The sequence below is a fragment of the Chiloscyllium plagiosum genome, unplaced genomic scaffold (genome assembly GCF_037043375.1).
Source record: "Chiloscyllium plagiosum isolate Xiang-an unplaced genomic scaffold, Cpla_swu_hap1 HiC_scaffold_52, whole genome shotgun sequence".
In the NCBI taxonomy this organism is placed as follows: Eukaryota; Metazoa; Chordata; class Chondrichthyes; order Orectolobiformes; family Hemiscylliidae; genus Chiloscyllium; species Chiloscyllium plagiosum.
Genome location: NW_028270190.1, coordinates 19162766 through 19168907, shown reverse-complemented (window position 1 = coordinate 19168907; position 6142 = coordinate 19162766).

The following is a 6142-nucleotide window of genomic DNA, read 5'->3' as shown; positions in this document are numbered from 1 at the left end:
CCTATGGATGAAAACAGAATAGTGTCGGATAGATATTTTTCCGATTGAATCCACTGGTCGGTGCAACATTGCGGGCTGATGAGCCCGTACTAAGCTCTAGTATTCTATGTCCTGTGCTGTATTCATCACTATAGCCCACATGGGGAGGACCCTTTAACCTTCAAATAAAAACAAATATACACACCTTTTACGTCTACATGTGGTTTCTATTGTTTGCTTCTTATGTTCCTTATTAAGCTTATTTTTGTTCTCAGTGTTGGAAAGAAATCTGCTGAAGATTACTTGTTGTTTCTTGCCAGCATCATCTCAATCTCACAGTTTGCTTTCCTATTTCATTTTTGATTTCACCGCTCCACATTCCACACACCCCTCAGCTTTCTGTTTCATTGAGCACCCACTGCCTGATGTAAGCTTTGCTGATTTTTCTCTGTGTATTACTAGACTTCCAGTGAGCTCTGCGTTTGGCAGCCAGACTATATTTCCTTTGTCAGAACACATGTTATTGGAGCCACTTTAATTTCCTCTCAGAATGCCTGCCACTGCACTGATTCTGATTTATCTGTTCGTCTTATTTCCTGTTCACTTGAACGAAATCACATTTCGGCTTAATAAAATTAGACAGAACCATACAAAGACTCCAACTCTTAGTCCAGCTTTGTCCTTCACCATACTTACATTTGAATCAAATTAATTAGATCACTATTCCCTTAATATTGTATTTTACCTTCAAGATGGCAGTGCTCATAAGCGTGGAAGGTACTGCATTAGGTCTGTCATGAGACTCACACATTCTGCTGAGTGAAGGTGTTGGAGGGAAGGCATGATTGTGGATGCGGACCATTCATGTGGGCTGCTTCGCCTTCAATTGTTCAAACTATTTCAGTACTGCTGGAGCTGAATTCATTCAGACAGGTGGAGATTATACCACCATATTCCTGACTTCAATTGCGGAGGTACCGGAGGCTTTGGAAAGACAAGCGAAATGTTACGAGCTGCAGGATTCATATCTTCTGATCTGATGTTCTATTCATAACAGTTGCATAGTCTTGGATAAACATGAGAATGTTCATATCATTGGATTCAGCAATGGTAATGGATGTTGAATGGCGAATATGAGCTGGTTTATGATGTTCATTTCCAGATATTGGTGTGCACAAATGTTACTTGTCACATGGCAGCCTAAGCCTGACTGCTGTCGAAGTCTTGCTGCTGCTTGGCTGATTTTGTGATCTGAGGAGTTGAGAATTATAAACTCATGACCAAACATCACTTCATCTGAGCGAATGAAGGAGCGACCTTGCAGATAGCTGTTTTTGCAAAGTACCTGACGCCTTTGTTTTTCCAGATGGTGGTGGGTTTAGATGGTGTTCGTGCAATGAAGCTTATAGATGGTGTACACGACTACCACTGAGCATCAGTGGTGGAGGGGATGGACGTTCGTGAAAGTCATAGTAATTAAATATGCTGGTATTGTCCTGGGTTATTATTGGAATGTAATCCATCACAGGCACTGGGGAGTCAGCAGTTGAGTTATTCGCTGCCGAAGTCCTGGTTCTTGAAGTTTAGATTAGAGTGGTGCTAGAAAAGCACAGCAGGTCAGGCAGCATCCGAGGAGCAGGAAAATTCACGTTTCGGGCAAAAGCCCTTCATCAGGATTCCTGATGAAGGGCTTTTGCCCGAAACGTGGATTTTCCTGCTCCTGGGATGCTGCCTGACTTGTTGTGCTTTTCCAGCGCCACTCTTATCTAAACTCTGGCTTCCAGCATCTGCAGTCCTCTCTTTTACCTCCTGGTCTTGAAGACAATATTATGTTTATGGTGATGCCATGGCAATTTCTGACCATGGTAGCACCCAGGATGCTGATTGACACCATGTTCAGATATGAGTGATGGCAATGTCATTGAAAATCAAAGCATAATGAGTTGATTCTTTATTGTCTTGTTTGTGTAATACTTTTCGTGGCTTGAACGTTACTTCTTTGTTTTTGAGACAAAACCTGGATATTTCCAAGACATGTTTCATTTAACATGTATTGTTCCAGGAACGGTATAATCGGTGAACATTCCCAGGTCTGACCTGATGACGGATACGGGGTCATTGCAGCAGTTGAAAATTGTTGAGCCGAGGACACTCTCTGTCCTGCGGAAGGGCTGCAGAACTTATCTGCCTTGATGCTTAGAGTAATTAGTCTCACTGCCCCTTTGGAATTTCGCTGTTTTTAACGAAGCTTACAATGGGGTCAGGAGCTGAGTGAGCTTGATGGGACACTAACTGAACATCAGTGACCAGGTTATTGCTGATCGATCACTTTATTGCTAACATCTTCCTTCACATTTAAATGGTACACCATCTAGCCATGGGTCAATGATTCGCTGCAATGCAAGTGCCCTGTTTTTTGTCTAAAGGACATATTAGGGCAATTAATCACATTGTTGGTAATTGTCAGTGCTGTTGCTGGAATGGAACGGCTTGGCGAGGACGTGACAATCTCAGGACTGAAATCACAGTTTCCAGTGTTTCCAGCTATTTCTTAACGCAGTGTGGCATGAAGCAAATTGACTGAAGATTGGACTGTGAGAAGCTGGGGCCCATTCAAAGAGACTGAAATGGATCATCTGCTCAACCCTTCTGGCTGAAGATTGTTGCAAATACAGAATTTCTTTTCCTAATGTGCTGCTGTCCCCCATAATTGCAGATTTCCTTTTTTTGGAGAGCCACCTCGTCCTCAATTTATTTTTCATTGTATCCTATAATTTACAAATAAATGTGGCAGACATAGATCTGAACCTTTGATGGTGGGATCACGGAGCTTTGTCCATCAATTGCTGCCTACAGTATTCAGCATGGAAGACATTCTGTTTGGTAGGTGAAGACAACAGCTTCCACAGGTTGTCCCTTCATGTCTAGGTCTGCCTGGTGCTGCTACGCACATGTCCTTCAGCTCATTGAACAAGGGCGAATCCCTGGATTGATGCTACCGATGGAGTAGTAGGTACGTCGGGTCATGTGATTGCAGTCTGAATGAGTTGTACAGACTATGGTTCTGTTGCTGCCCATGGCCCACTGCCCCTAATGGACACTTCGTCGAATGTTGCACGATATGTTTGAAGTCTGTTCCATTCAGCACACAGGTTGGTACATAAAATGTTGGGAAGGGTCTAACAAATGTAAAGATGGCCGATACTCCCACAAGGACTGTGAATTGCACATTCTTACCGATACATTAAATGGAGAAGTGTATTTGCAGCAGCCAGATTGATTACGATGAGCTCAATTATATGCTTCCATTTACTGATTTCCTCATAACCTGTCAGAGAGCAGCCGAGCAGCCACAGGATCAAGCATCAATGCTGGGTACTATATTGACTGTTCTCAAGGATCTGCCCCCCTCTGCCTGGTTGTGTCTTGTCAGTCGGACAGAACTTACCAGGGAGGATGTTGATGCTATTTGATACATAGCCCTGCTCACCGAATCCTGTTTTACTGTTACTGTCTGCATTTTGCTTGATTAGTGTCTGTGAAATATATGGCAGTTTACTTTTGAATACTGTTCAATGAAGAGTTAATATCACTTTATTTCTTAAAAATTATAAGACAAACCAAACAACATTATCCTTCAGTTAAAAATTATTGAAATGAACATTAATTAAACTAACAGAGTACAAAGGGAAACATTGCACAATTCAGTGACTGTAGTAAACAGCTGGTTCATGTTCAGGTCAGTGAACGCACCATCTTGTAGTCAACAAAACTGTTGAAAATGACTTTGTAAAATGTTTGAATTGAGACACGGTGCTCCTTGGCCTCACCACTGTCTCTCAAACACTGGCCATCTCCAAAATCTACCCGGAGAGCTTCCGAACGAGAACTGGACTGTTATTCACGTATTTGTCACAACAGACAAGTTGTAGAATACCTGAACATCAAAGATATGTGTGGGGTGGACTCGCCAAAGGACTAGCATATGGCTGCAATGTTGGTCTAAATGCAGTACAAAATTTGTAAAATCTCATCTGACAGCAAACATGTCCTGCAAGTTTATCTCTTCTGGTATGCCACTTGAACTTTAATTCTGCACATTGAACCCGATCCTGAATGAATGTGTTATGAATGTGACGGATATCTGCAGCATTTGGTAATTACGTTGTCTCCTTCATAAAACATATCTAGTGTATGTCAGTTTCACAACATCAGAATTGAAGCAGAATTGTGGAACCGTATTGTTGTCAGCATGGTCCTAACCCAAACTCGTTGTGTGTGACTGAGCTGGAAATGTCTGAGCAGTATTATTTGTAGAATTGTTCTGATCATTAACAGCAAAGTCTCTTTACACAAGATCCTTAATTTTGAAATGTTCGGTTTACGTTTATGACTCAATATGATGAAAACAGTGCACAAATGAGAGTAAGGGGTTTTGAAATGAGTCAAGTTACCACACCCAAGAACTAATTAGTGTAAAGTGTTCTCTGTATTGAAAAATAAATCTGCTGAAGGTTGCTTTTTGTTCCTTGCAATCATCATTTAACTCATCCTATTTGTTTTCTCATTTCTTCTTGGATTTCACCCCTCCACATTTCTCACACCGCTCAACTTTCTGTTGCATTGAGTTCCCACTGTCTGATATAAGCTTTTCTGTTCTCGCTCTGTGTTTATGGACATCCGGGGAGCTCTGGGTTCAGCCGCACGATAATTTTTACTTTGTGAGAACAGATTTTCTGGGAACAAATTTAATCCCTTCTCAGAATGCCTGCCACTGCTCTTATTCTGATTGATCTTCTCGTTCTTGTTTCCTTTTCCCTTAAATGAAATCTCATTTCAGCTTGATGAAATTAGGCAGGTCCATACTAAGACTCAATTTCTTGTTCTACATTTGTCCCTTACAATCTTTAAGTTCGAATCAAATTAAATTGATTAATATTCCCTAAATACTGTCCTTTACCTTCCAGATGGCAATGGCAATGAGCGTGGAACGTACTGCCGAAGGAATGCCATGGCATTCACACCTGTTGCTGAGTGACGGTAGTGGAGGGAGGGAGTGATTGTGGATAGGTATCATTCAAGTCGGCTGCATCGTCATTTATCGTTCAAATTGTTTGAGTACTGTTGAAGCTGAACTCATTCAGACAAGTGGAGATTATTCCACCATATTCCTGACTTGATCCTCGGAGATAATGTGCAGAGTTTAGCACGACAGGACAAAAGTTACCAGATGCAGGATTCATATCTTCTGATCTGATGTTCTTCCTATCGCAGTTGTTTCATCTTGGATAAACCTGCGTGTGCTGGTGTCAATGGACTCAAAAGTGGCAAAATCTTTGGATAGTGAATGGCGAAGATGAGATGTTTTATGGTAGTCATTGTCTAATATTTGAGTGGCACAAATTTTACTTGTCACTTGTTAGCCCAGGCCTGACTGTTGTCCAAGTCTTGCTGCATTTGACTGATTTTGTGATCTGAGGAATTGAAAAACATAAACTCATGAGAAAACGTATGTTTATCTGAATGACTGAAGGAACGAGCTTGCAGATAGCTATTTTTGCAAAGTGCCTGCTGCCTTTTTCTCCAGGATGGCAGTGGGTTTACAAGGTGCTGGTGCAGTGAATATTGTAGATCGTGTGCACTGCTACCACAGAGGGAATTTATGTTCGTGAACGTAAGAGCAATTAAATCTGCTGCTTATGTCCTGGGTTATTCCTGGGTTGCAATCTATCAAAGGCTTTGGAGAGTCAGCAGCTGAACGACTCACTGCCGAACTCCTGGCTACTGATCAACTCTTGAAGACAGTGTCATTTATATGGCGATGCCAGGGCAATTTCTGATCATGATAGGACACCTGATACTGATTAATACTACGGTCAGACATCAGTGATGGTAATGTTTTTGAAAATCAAAGATGAAGGATTTGATTCTTTATTGTATTATTTATTTAAAGCTTTTTGTGGCTTGAGAATTACTCGATATTTGTCAGAAAACAACCTGGATATTTCCCAAGTCTTATTGCATTGAATACAGCCTATTTCAGGAATGTTATAATCAGTGAACATTCCCAAGTCGAACTTTAAGTTGGAGAGATGGTCACAGCTGAAGATGTTTGAGCATGAGACATTCTATTTCCTGCGAAATAGCTGCACATTTCTTCTGG